Below are 13641 nucleotides of genomic sequence, written 5' to 3'. Positions count from 1 at the left end.
AGCTTCATCATCCCTCTACTTGCTTTCACTCTGGTGTGCTATTCTTCGTGTCTATATATCACTACGTGTTCCTCTCTTCTTTCCAGCCCCACCATTTTATTTATTTTTTATTCCAACCCCCGCCCCCTGGCTGCGCTTGCTTCCCTGCCCCCTCGCTGTGCTTGCTCTCCTAGGTGTGTGTGTCTCTGGGTGTGTGTGTGTGTTAGTAATTGCTGTCTGCTGAGCTCGTCTAGTAGGGTACAATATGTCTTACATTTGCGAGAGATTAAGCTGTTGGCAATGTAAATGACAATGCCATTTATTTATGTTAAAAAAAACATAAATAAAAATAATGTCAAGAGCAATGCCAATAGCTCTAACTTTAACAAAGGCGAAACCATTGCATTGTAAATGCTTGTTTATCACTGCCGCCGAGGGAAGACGCCGCCTCTGTTGATGGTAGCTCCGAGTCACAGAGTCACAAGCAAAACCCTTACAAATTGAATAATTCATGTTTTACATGTTGTCTCTGTCTATGCGCTAACAAACAATAATGCTACATATGCCTGCGATCATCCCCAACGCCGGTCCCCTCTGAACGCTTGAGGTAGCTCACCCGCTTCCGTGCCCTCTCTTCAGTTTGGCTCTACCAGGACACAGGACTTCAGCCGCCTGTTTCTTAGGCATGCCGGTTCAGGACTTCAGGTAGGTTGTCGGCATCGCTGTCTTCCAGCCAGGCAGAGCGCACGGCTAGACGCATGACGCTGAGGTTCCCTCTCCAGGGCTGGAACGTGGAGCATGCCATGCCTTGTTGTTTTTTTGTGCTGCTCAGCTCAAGTTCGTCTTTTATCCTGCCACCTCGGAGACACTGAGAGCTCTTACCACTCTTGCGCTCACGGAGCCGCAGCCATAAAACAACACCGACCTTTGGAGAACGATGAAGCTTGATGCCACTGGTGTGCAGAAAGAAGGTTGAGGGTGAGTAAAAAACCCAAAGCATTTCCTCATCCGATACCATAGGATACATGGCAGCGGATGGACGTGGGGAGGGTAGATTGTTATGCAATGTGCATGTGCGTACATTTTTTTACATCCAAGGTGGGAAAGGAATCGGGTCATTTTATTATTTTGGGTAAAAATGATGTGCGATCTCGCTGATAACAGGAGAAAGCAGTGGCATTTTTATCATTCTAAAATAAAATTAAGAATGTGTCACCACTGCACAAATGTGAACAGCTGAGCTTCTGCAGTGAGCTGCTTCTCGCAGTCCGTTTGTTGTTTGACCAGAGTTCCTAACATAACGAGGTAGATAGATAGCATATAGTCTATGCTAGGGGTGACTGAAGCGCCGCCGCATGCCTGATAAACTCCGCTCTGCCGGCGAATGGCGGAGGTTGCTGAACTCCGTGCTATAAACGGATTCACAGAGTGCCAAAACTTCGCAAACTCCGCCGGCGGAGAGGAGTTTGCTGCCAAGACCTAGTATGCCTGTAGTCAGAATCTAATCCAAATACCACTTTTAGAAAGTAGGTATTTTCTTGCTCTGCCATCCAGTAGGCCTCTGTTGGGTTTGTGGATTGTCTGTCTGGATTCTGGATGACAGGGGTTAGAGAGGAGCAGTGGCGCCAGATATAGTCTAGTTAGGTCAGGAAAGGGCTGAATAGACCTGGCCTGCAATTAGAGTAGGGGGAGGAGATTTCCTTTCACCTGAATGGGTCTGGTCTGCCTCTCATAATGCCGTCTCCACCTCCTTAAAGGAAGCCACACCAAAGAGGGCAGAACTGGTTCTGGCTGGGCACAGACACTCTCTGCCTGAGAGGACAAAGGATTTTGGGCTATAAAAAGTGGGGCACAAACCACTGAACTTTAGAAATCTTTTGGACCAAGAAGATTCACAAGAAGAGCTGTGAGGAGGAACTAACACGTGGCTGAGTGCTTTTCTGTGTTGACCTGCTGTGGCTGCTTCTGTTTTGGGCAGTGAAAGGACTGGACTGAACTTTCTGCAATCTACTTTTGTGAGTTTCTCCAAGGGCTTGTAGTAGAGCTTGCTCCCTGTTCAAGACGTCTCTGGAACAGCAAATACTTCAAGTTCTTCTGCCCTCAGCACTGGGAACTGTGTTTTTTGTGCCTCAACAGAAGAAAAAGCAATCCGATGCCATCTATGATGCCGCTGCCGACTCCGTGTCCTGAAGGCACAGCCGCAACGCGGCACCATGACCCTGACCTCACCGACGACGCCATCTGATGCTGCCACCGAGCGACTGCTTGCACCGCGACCTGTGGGCACCGCACTCCGCACCGCCTCACTTCACAACAACGCATTGGTATCCCCAGCGACTACACTTCACGCCAACATCGACGTCGCTGCTTGCCCTGTGGTTCGAAGGCACTGCTTGTAAGTTACACGATGAACCGCCCTTATCCCGCACCTCAGCCTTGGCCCACTGACTCCGGTGCCATATACTCCAGTTCGTCAGCCAACACCAGCGCATCAGCAACGACGATGACGCTGCCTGCACTGTGACCTGCCAGCACCTCGACGAGCACCGCATCACTTTGAACTGCGACCCTGGCCTCACCGACGATGCCATCTGATGCTGCCACCGAGCCAATGCTCGCACCGCGACCTGAGGGCATCACACGCGGCACCGCTGCACTACACACCACAGCCCCTGATATCTGCCGATGCCAGTGCTCCTGACTTCAAGCGCAAGGAGTTCGATCTGCAACAAGTGTGACTTCAAGGGCCTGACAAGTCCTTCATCGACCTTCGGAACCGATGCCTGCGGACGCCGTCCTTTTGGAAGCTTAACGAGAGGTCGCCGATGCCCTGCATTTCTAAAGGCACTATTTTGTAGCTCTTCCCGACACCGTAACAGGCCTGCGATGCGGCGGTCAGCCAGAACCGTTTGGATTTGTTTGTTAACTACACTGTGATAGCCCCAAATGAGGTATCCCCATCAAGGAACTATATTTCAAGGTTATTTTGATAAGTAAAGATGTCTATGTACTGTATTGTGGATTTTTTAAAATCATTTTTGGTCTTGTCTTGAGTAGTTAAAAAATATTGGATATTTTTCTAAACTGGTGTGGTGTCCTTTTATCGTGCTTACACTGTATTACTGTTGGTTATGTGCAAATGATTTACATACTGCCTCTAAGATAAGCCTGACTGCTTGTGCCAAGCTACCAAGGGGGGACAAAAGTGGGTGGTGATGGACGGAGCATCTGAACCAATCAAACACTCACATCCAGTCAACAGATCTGGGTTTAATCCATCACCGTTCCTTAGCCCACTCTGTCACCCCAGTTCATACCAGATCATACCAGATCTGGTGGGTCATCAGGTCATCAAGGGATATTATAGGAGTGTAACTCCCATATCGTGGATAGGAAGAAGGGTCCCTATTTGGACAAAGGTACCTACCTCTGCCAACTAGAGACCCCCATTTCTAACAGATGTTCTTCTATTACAAACAAGTATTGATCACATTTATGCATGAGTGAGTAAATGGGGCCAGTGTGGACTATTGTTTCAGCAATAGAAGTACAAATGAAGATCCTGCACTGAGTTGGTGTTGCTTTCACCACATCCACCACACGAAGTGTGTGAACAGTTAATGGTGTAAATGATTGTCACAGATCAATAAATCACATAGCTCGGGGGAAGAGGGTTAGGGGTGTGATGAATAGAAGTGGAGAGGGGATTTTAGGAAAGTGTGGAAAATACACAAAGACAATATTCATATGGGCAGTGAGTCCAACCTTTATAAATCTGTTATGGGAAATGGTGAAATGGTGAAATGAGTACAGGTAACTTGAAGGCAATGCAAACCAAACAGTCTGTCTGCCCTCAGAGAGTCCCAAGTTACAATATATCTAAATGTTCTGTTACCTAGCTTTGAAGGAATGAAGAGAACAACATACACAGTTCTTATTATTATTAAAAGAAAAAATTAGACTATATTGCCAAATTTGGAGATGCATCCGCATTATACTTGGACAGTCTGTCAATCTTTGGTACCCTGCTGATGCGGTCCAGTATGGTAAACGTGAGTGTTATGGTGATTTTCCATTTTGGTGCAGGATAAGAGAAGGCCTGCTGATTGTAAAACAAAAATAATATTGTAAAATCAAGGAGAAGGACAGCAGGACAACTTCATAAGAAGTGCACAGAGAAGACTAGAGGCAGCACAAGAGAGGAGAGAATTGTCTTTTTTTCAAGCATTCATTTTATGACTAATGTGTGATCAATTTGGTGAGAGCAATTTTACAACAACCTACAATCACACAAAAGTGACTGCATGTAACTATCATTATCATCAATTCATAATCAATCATAATAATAATATGTAGCCCAACTGCACGTGCATATTGTGATGACCATTCATAACCACATCTTCCTCCAGTTACCTACAATAACAGGTCCCCACCTAACCGCCACATAGTTTCAAATTTGAGCCCAACAACACTGAGCACACACACACAGCAACACTGTATTTTCCAAATCAAGTAAAATAAACACACTGCTCTCACCATCACTTCACAGAGTTGGGTAGGCCACTTTAACCCCTTCCATGTGTTGAAGAGCCCCCGGCCGTCCGATGTCACAGTGGGCATGTGCTTCGGAAAGCCGGAGGCCGTCCAAACCGCGCATGCGTCATTTTTTTCAGCACCACGGCGGAATATCCGCTGTGGCGAAGGCGTTGAAGTCATCACGAAATTGTTTGGTTTCAGTGAAGTTGATAAATGGAAATGGAAATGGATGTAGATTTATAAAGCGCGAATTGCTGCCCAGGGGTGTCCAAGCGCTAGAAAATAACAAGGGAGCCCTCATAGAGAGGCTAGCTGAGACTTAGTGAGGCAGGTTGAAAAGGAATGTTTTTAACTGCTTGCGGAACGCGGAGAGATTGGAATTGGCTCTGAGGTGAAGGGGAAGGGTATTCCAGGTCCTGGAAGCATTGTAAGCGAACGTCCTGCCACCAGACCTGGTCTTTTTTATTCTTGGGGGCATAGCCAAAAAGGTCTGGCTGGAGCGGAGGTTTCTGCTGGGATGGTAGTGGGTGACTAAATCACGGGTCATCATGGGGCCTGTGTCCCAGAAGGCCTGATGGGCAATGCACATGGCCTTGAAGAGGATTCTCTGGCGCACTGGCAGCCAGTGAAGGCTGACCAGCCCGACCCTCACTGATTGTCTGTGAGGGAGCTCGAGCAGTAGGCGGGCAGCACAGTTCTGCACTGTCTGGAGTCTGCGCAGGGTGTACTCTGGGGCGCCGAGATAGAGCACGTTGTTAAAGTCTAGGCGCGACTGTATTAGACCCTGTATAGCTACCTGCTTGGCCTCCATGGGTAGAAGAGGAAGGATCTTCTTTAGCATCCTGAGGAGGCCAAAACAGGTAGCTGAAAGTTTTGTGGCTTGAGTGTTGAATGAGAGGGATCTATCCAACCAAACCCCAAGGCTCTTGATGTTGTCTTTAGAGGTTGGAGGAGGGCCTAGACAGGGGGGCCACAGAGAGTTAAAGAAACAGGGATCAGGGGGCCTAGGAGCATCAGCTCCGTTTTGTCCCCATTTAGTTTAAGGGATGATGAGGACATCCAGCTTTTTACTTCCTCTAGGCACTCTCTAAGTCCGCCTGATGCAGGCATGTTGGCCTCCTGCGCCAGTGAGACCACCAGCTGCGTGTCGTCCACGTAAGAAATAATCTTAACACCAAATGGGCGGACGACCTCAGCCAGTGGCCTCATATAGATGTTGAAAAGTGCAGGACTTAGAGAGGACCCCTGGGGTACTCCGCACTTTAACGGTCTGCTGGTGGACACAGACTCACCATCAAATACTCAAAACGATCTGTCCTCCAGGAAGGATTTGAACCAGAGCCAGGCTTTGTCCTTGATCCCGGCGCTAGACAGGCTGTACAGCAAGGTGTCGTGGCTGACCGTGTCAAAAGCCACGCTGAGGTGAAGGAGGATCACTGCCACTGATCCTCCTTGATCCAGGATTTTTCTGGATTCCTCAGTGACCATGAGGAGGGCGGTCTCGGTCCCGTGTTTGGGTCTGAAGCCCGTCTGGGTGGGGTCTAGCAATTGGTGATCTTCTAAGAAGTTTACCAGTTGGAGATTAATATATCTTTCCAGAATTTTGCTCACCCACGGGAGTGGGTGAGCAAAATTCCTTCTTCTGGTTCCTTCTTCCTTCTTCTGGTGGCAGTTCTTGAAGAAGTCACAGCCTGAGTTTTTCCATCGACCTCCTGACTCTGAGTATGGTGTCCAACTCCGTACCAACAGAGTCCAGACTCAAATGCGATAGATTGACCTGTAGTACATTGCTGTGTGTTCGTGACCTAACTTCGGGTCACTCCCCACGCCGCACGGCTCCTCCTGGGTGCCCGTGTCTCCCTGCTGCTGCCGAGGGTTCGCCGCCCCGGTGTCTGTTTGACCTGCTAATCTTTTTTTTTTCTCTTTCTCTCATACTTGTCTTTTTATGTTGTCTTTTGTAACTTGTCTTGTATTCTCATTTTGTCTCCCAGCCTTGGCGCCCCTTTTGTGCCACTGCCCACTGTGCCCCTCCGCCTCCCGCTTCCTGCCGTTGCTCCCCTGTGGCTCCGCCCCTTTTGCCTTCTGTGTCAGTCCCCTCGCCTCCCAGCTGCCCCTCCCTCCCACTTCGCCTCTGATGGAGGTCGCCGCGCGCAGCAAGCGCGCCGAAGGCGCACCAAAGGCAAGCCCGTCTGCGCCTGTCCGCACCTGGACCGCGCCTAGTGCCAGGACCCCAGGACCCCGTGCCCCACGCAACGCCAGACTGCACTACGACTCCAGCACCCTCCACGCACTCAACACCGGACGAGACCAACCCTGCTACCGGGCCACTCCGACGCGCACCCAAGGGCCCTTCGCCTGCCGGAACTGCAGATTCACTAGCATCCAGCCCTCCAAACCTCGAGCCAGAGTACCCAACCACCTCCGCTGCATCCTCCTCAACACCCGCTACGCCCGCAAGCCCGCTATCGAACTCTGGGACCTCCTAGACTCCACCGCTCCCGACGTCGCCTTCCTGACGGAGACCTGGCTGAACGCCACCTCAGCACCAGACATTGCCATAGCCATCCCACAGGGCTACAAGATCTCCCACAGAGACCGCACCAACAGAGTTGGAGGGGGATTCACCATCATCCACAAGGACACCCCCAGAGTCTCGACCAACACCGATGACACCCTCACCACCGCCGAGCACATGCACTTCCAGATCCACACCAACCCAAACACCACCCTCAGAGGAACACTCGTCTACAGACCACCCGGACCATGACCACAGTTCTGCAACACCATCGCCGACGAGCGTCAGCACCCACGCCCTCGCCTCCACGGACTACATCCTCCTCGGGGACCTGAACTTCCACCTCGAGAACAACAACGACGCCAACTCCACCGCCCTGATCGATAACCTCTCCAACCTCAGACTCAAACAGCTTGTGACGACACCCACCCACGCCTGCTTAACACCCCCCGAATGCTCTGCAGGATCTTCATATGGATCCCCCCGACACGAGAAAAACCGTCACCCATGCCCTCATCACCAACAGACTCGACTACGGGAACGCCATCTACTCAGGAACAACAACCAAGCTCCTGAGACGACTACAACGAATCCAGAACGCCTCGGTATGACTGATCCCCGATGTCCCCCGACGCAGCCACATCACATCCCACCTGAGAGGCCTGCACTGGCTCCCCGTCAACAAGAGGATCACCTTCAAACTCCTCATCCACGCACACAAAGCACTACACAACACCGGACCTACATACCTCTACAACCGACTCAGCTTCCACACCCCCACTCGAAGCCTCCGCTCAGTCAACCTCGCCCTCGCCACAGTTCCTCGTATCCGGAAAGCCACTATCGGGGGCAGATCCTTCTCCTACCTTGCCGCCAAGACCTGGAACGCTCTCCCTACCAGCCTATGACAGACTCAGGACCTGCTGGCCTCCAGAAGACTTCTCTAGACCTGGCTCTTCGATCAGTAGCAGCCCCCCCCCCCAGCACCTTGTTGAGACCCTCACAGGTATGTAGCACGCTTTAGAAATACAGTGATTGATTGATTGATTGATTGATTGATGCACAACAAGGAAACAATGAGTAATTTTTTGTGTAGACTAGATTTGTGTTTGTTAGCTAAAGCGACTGGTTGGGTCTTTGAGGAGTATGACGCAGAAAACAAAGCAGTGTGTAGTGGAACTGGTGAACAAATCTCATGAAATGTCAAAGGGGAAGGGAAAAATCATCTTCAGGAAAAAAAATGATCACCCGTCATTAGGCCGCCAGCATTGAAAATCACGACAAACACAATCAAACTTAATAATTACAGATAAACAAACACCGAGTGTCACTGCCTCAGTCTGCCTGCCGCCACATGAATCATATAAACACTCACCAACAACAATCTTTCAGCATGCATGCCATTTACCTGTTTAGGTGTGGTCACCATGGTACATTGCCAATCCATTGTTTTACGAAACAGTTGTTGGGCAGTCATGTAAATCATTTAATGTGAGGTAATCCAGCTAGGGGAATAAACTAGGAAAGGGCACAAATGTATATCTTCTATGTCCTTGAGCGAAATGGGTAGGGGGGCTTCTTCACTGTACACTGTACACACTCCAACCCGGCAATAAAATGTGTGTAAGACAGTGGGGCTGCATTAGTCAGCCAGACATAAACAAAAAAATAATAATGTTTCCCTAGAAACATCTTTTTTTTCTGTGAAAGCAGTTCAGTGATAGAAAGAGAAAGTTCAATGCTTGGTGGCCCAGGCCTAGTAGTCAGGGAAGTAGAGTTTGTCCTCAAACTCAGGTGGTTCACCCAAAGGTAGTCAGCTAACACACTACTTCCATGACCTGAGTATGACCAATCATCCTCATCTTCCTTCTGTCGTACTTCAGGTATGAAGGAATTCAGTGGTATAAATTGACGATTCATCTTGATCTTGGTTAATTTCTCCACATTTTGGGGCGAGAGACTGGTCTTTCTCACTGTGACAACTGCACCAGAAGCACTGAAAACACGCCCCGTGGAGACACTCGCTACTGGGCAAGACAGATAGTTTATTGCCAGCCTGCTGAGCACCGGCCATTGGCACCTCTTCCCATACCAATACACTGATTGAGTTGATCAAGAAAGACCTCTGTTGGGTCATCCAGATAGGCATGGACCATCCGCTCAATAGTCATTAGTGCTCCACCTTGCTTGATCTCTTTTACCTTCGCCTGTGCACTGGCATTAAGCCCTCCCAGTAGAAACCAATCATATGAAGATTTTGGGGAGAAGCTCCTGTTATTGTTGTTGCTGGTGTTCATATTGGTTTTGGCTGCTGTGAACTAACAGCGCTGCCCTCAGGTTGTGAAGTTGAAGGCTGCACGCAGTCCTTTTGCCCTGTAGGAATGGGCTTCTCATTCCCGGCTGTTCTTTTTCTAGCAATCCATGCTTTGTATTTTGCTACATCCCCATCTGAAAAAGGAATGAAAGTAGATAGTAATGGTTTGTACTGTGGATGAAGAATTGTGGCACAGATATAATGTTTGGATGTCATAATCTCTCTTTGCACCCTTGCATTACCAGGTAAGCAAAAGATTATGCTCTCCATCAACTCATACGCATATTTTTTCCTCCACACCTGCGTACATTTCAGATACTGCCTGTAGCTGTACCTATAGCATGCACTACAACTGGATAACTTGGCCCATAGTACTGTCCTACTTACTGGCTTCCTGTGTGAACAGAACAAAATGAAGCAGCATCTCTGTCAGGCCCCATTGGTCCATCTCAATGATCTCAATCTGAATGACCCTCAGCTACTTCTAGGCTTTAAATGAATGTCTGAAATGAATGCATATTCTTCTGCAGGTGGACAGTAAGTTGCTGATTCGGTCCTGTGATTTGAGAAAGTCCTGAACAATGATGTTGATGCAGTGCGCAAAAACTGAGGACACTGAAATATTCACCTTTTGCCATCGCCTTAATTGTATTACTGCCATTTTCCGTGGCAACAAATCAAATGTTAAGCCCTCTTGGTCACAGCCATTCAAAGACTTTGTTGTTAAAGTCTTCCAAAATGTTTGCAGCTGTATGGGATTTCTCAATTGCGAATATGGCAACTGTTGCATGCTATCGAGCGCCATTAAAAATCTCAACAGTGTCAACACCTGCAGATATCTTTTTTCTAACCCCCACAAAAGAGATGCCGTGTGAAGTGATCCACATGTAAATTGTAACTTGGCAACTGATCCACAAGTCTGTTGGCAGGTGAATTGTGTGAACAGCAGGAGGTCCAGTGCTTACATTTTAGCCTGCTTCGCTTTGTACAAATGTATTGTTGGGTAGCTACGTTCACACTGCCCCTCCTGCCTAATCATGCCATGAATAGTAGCCTGAATTGTTTTCTTTACTGGTGCCACTGATGCATGTGAAGTCTTCAGAGCATACAGAGCAGACAGTCACTGTACTCTCTTGCCTTGGTGTCTTCTTGAGCTGAATGCAATGTTGTTGATGTGGGCGATATTACTACATTTCGTGGGACAGGGCTGATTTCCATAACAAAATATCTTCCTCTTCTACACCTTCCACTGTGATTGGATTGGATTCCCTGCTCAACCCTTCACCCCTTTACCAACATCACTTGAAGTTCTCTGCCCACTTAGATGTGCCTCCCACTGGGTTGTGTGGTGTTTTCTCGAATGGGTTGGTTGGATACTGTTACCATAGTTTGTACCAAGCTTACCCCAACAAGCACTTGCTCCACATATTGAGCATATGGAAATGTTCAGCTACTTCTTGATAACTGTAAAGAAGTCCCAAACTGAGGAGGTCCACTTATTGACGCTGGTTCCACTGCCAATAGCAATAAGTGGGCATTTTGACATTTGCCTCTCTGCAGTACCTACTTTTACTGTGGTGGTTGTGGATGTAGGTCGCTGCCAGGACTTTGCAAATATGGCTAGTGGTGGTGGTGGTATTTGTGGTGCCACATATCTCACAGCAGGTTGGGATGGGGTAACATCGGTCTCCACTGGGGCTGGACTACCATCCTTGATGAGTGGCTCATCATCATCTTTAAGTTTAAGGCTTTTAGGAATCTTATTTTTTCCCTAGCCTCTTGTGGCATGTCTCCCTCTCAGAATGAGGTGGGATCCAAGTGGTGTCTAGATCATCAGAAGGGGGGCATGGAGAAGAAGATGGTGGCGTAACCTTCCATTTTTCTTTCTGGAGATTTGGACGACAATGGATCTTCTGAAAGAGCTGCTTTCTCTACTTCCTCAGCACGAACCTCAATATCCTAATCTGCTCCTACTTTAGGAGGAATTACTATTGCTGGCTGTGGCTGTTATTGTCCACTTATCTGAGGTTCCTGCAGCAATTGGATAATATTTTATGAAAGAGATATGTCAATTTTAATATCACTGTATGTCAGCATTGCGGTGATTAGACTGGCTGTTTCTGTGACTGATATGGGCTTAGGCCTAAATTGCTCTGAGGAAGCCGGTGTGGCAGGCATAGCTTTGTTTTCCCTGAAAAAGGTCTATGTCCACATACCAGTGGTGGTAAGCTCCTTCTTCTTATCACTGGTCAATTTCTTGGTAGCAATTTGTTTGGGGCCATCTTGAAACTGTCAGTTGGCAGTGGCACTTAGCTTCCCAAGTTGAAGAGATGTGATGTCTGGTCACACTCCATGTCATGCACAGGCTTTTTGTCTGGCAGTACTGTGGGTGATGTTATCTCTTGTGCACCTAAAAGCAAAAAAACAAGAAGAACATTAGTGAAACATGCATTGTTGCAGTTCAATTAGTAGTGCAAACAAACAATATCATTTAATGAGGTCACTAGTTACTTACGTTATTCTAAATAATTAACATACCGTGTATCCATTTGTAAAACCACACCAACATAAACTTTCATGGTGTATACTCAGGAAGCATAAGAAAGAAAAGCATCAGCAACATAGATATGTAACTGTTCACTTTATGTGTATCACGTGGGATGTGACGCTCAGGAAGGTGCAGCGGACAAATGACAATCAGAAAATCCCTAGACAATGAATGCTGTTGTGTACTTATAGCACACATGGAGTTGATTCATTGATGCCAAATGTTATGAAATTGGTTAAAAAAATAATTAAAAAACTATACAATTAAAATAAAATACAATTATAAAAATAAAACAAAAAAATTAAATAAAAAACAAACTAATATATATATTTTTTATAAATAAGTGAAATTATCCATAAGCATATCATTTATCAAACTGGTATCTCACTGCTCAAACATCCATGAAAGCCTATGGCAAAGGGCCACACTGGTAGCTACCAGCCAGTGCCAAATGGTCATCAACAACACCACTGAGCAAGAAGGCATTGGGAACAAAGAGTAGACATGCAGGCCTATGGGGAAAGCACACTGGCTGGCTTCACAAAATGGCTGCCAGCCACATTATCACTGTGAGAAGTTGGCCTGGCATATGCTGTCCACAATTCTAGAAATGCAGGGGCCACCAGGAATGACCCAAGGTAGTGACACAGGGGTATCTAAACACTATATTTTCCAGAAGGAACAGAGGTGGATACACCATTTGGCCACCGACAGCCATGGACTCAACGAGGACATTCCATGGAGTGCACTATGAATACACCACGCTGATACATTTTCCATAATGCTAGCCACTCCCTCTATGTACTAATCACTGCTAATCCAGTATCACGGGGGAAGGGGGGTCTTAGGCATATAGTGTGGATGGTTGACAAATCACAATAACCCTTCTCCATCTAGCTTCCTTAAGACTGTTACCTTCATACAACTACACAGTGTAGCAATCCACCACATAGTGTAAGTTGTCTGTGCCGTTTAGACCACCCCTCTATATACTGGACACCCAAGTGAACTAGTTAGTCACAAGGCTTATTCATTTTGCTGTTACAATAAACGCTCTTTTTCCCATGATTTAGAACTTGCGGGTCGTAATGGATGATTCCTTCACCTATAAACACCACGCATTACCCTATTCCAGGGATACTGACTCCAAGCTGTGCATGTGAGCACAGCAGGACCCACTCCATCTTTACAGATCCCCTGTACCATGAATGCAATCTATATACGGTATGACACTGTCCTATATACCATGGTACAGTAATACCTTGTGTTTACACAATATTGGCGATCTTAAGTCACAGTATCATGCCATGTATATAGACGAAAGGCTGGTACTCATGACCTTTCACAACAATACATCCTTTTCTATAATGATACTACTCGAGATATTCAACACAGGTGCTAACTTTTAATTTCTGCACCCGCTTTCTGCACCCTCTTTAAGCTGTACCTCCTACACTCCATCATGGCCGCCCCAGTTACCTCTATAGTCACATGACCTACCGGCATTAGACGTTTCCGGTTTGTGAACCCAGCTACGCCCACCGCGTTACTTATTCACAAACGCCATACCGGTTCTCCACTATCCGGAATCGGTAGTGATGGGTAGGCGTGATCCACGCTGACACAGGCAGTAGAAATTAAGTCTCCTTGAATGGTTGATACAAGCGTATGGCTGGCTTCGCAACCCTCGGTTTTTATATCTAATGCATGGGTTCCGTGTACTTTTTGATGTGCGGACCCGACATCCAA

The sequence above is a fragment of the Lissotriton helveticus genome, chromosome 3_2, assembly GCF_964261635.1.
Source record: "Lissotriton helveticus chromosome 3_2, aLisHel1.1, whole genome shotgun sequence".
NCBI lineage: Eukaryota > Metazoa > Chordata > Amphibia > Caudata > Salamandridae > Lissotriton > Lissotriton helveticus.
Note: the sequence above shows the minus strand (reverse complement) of the source record.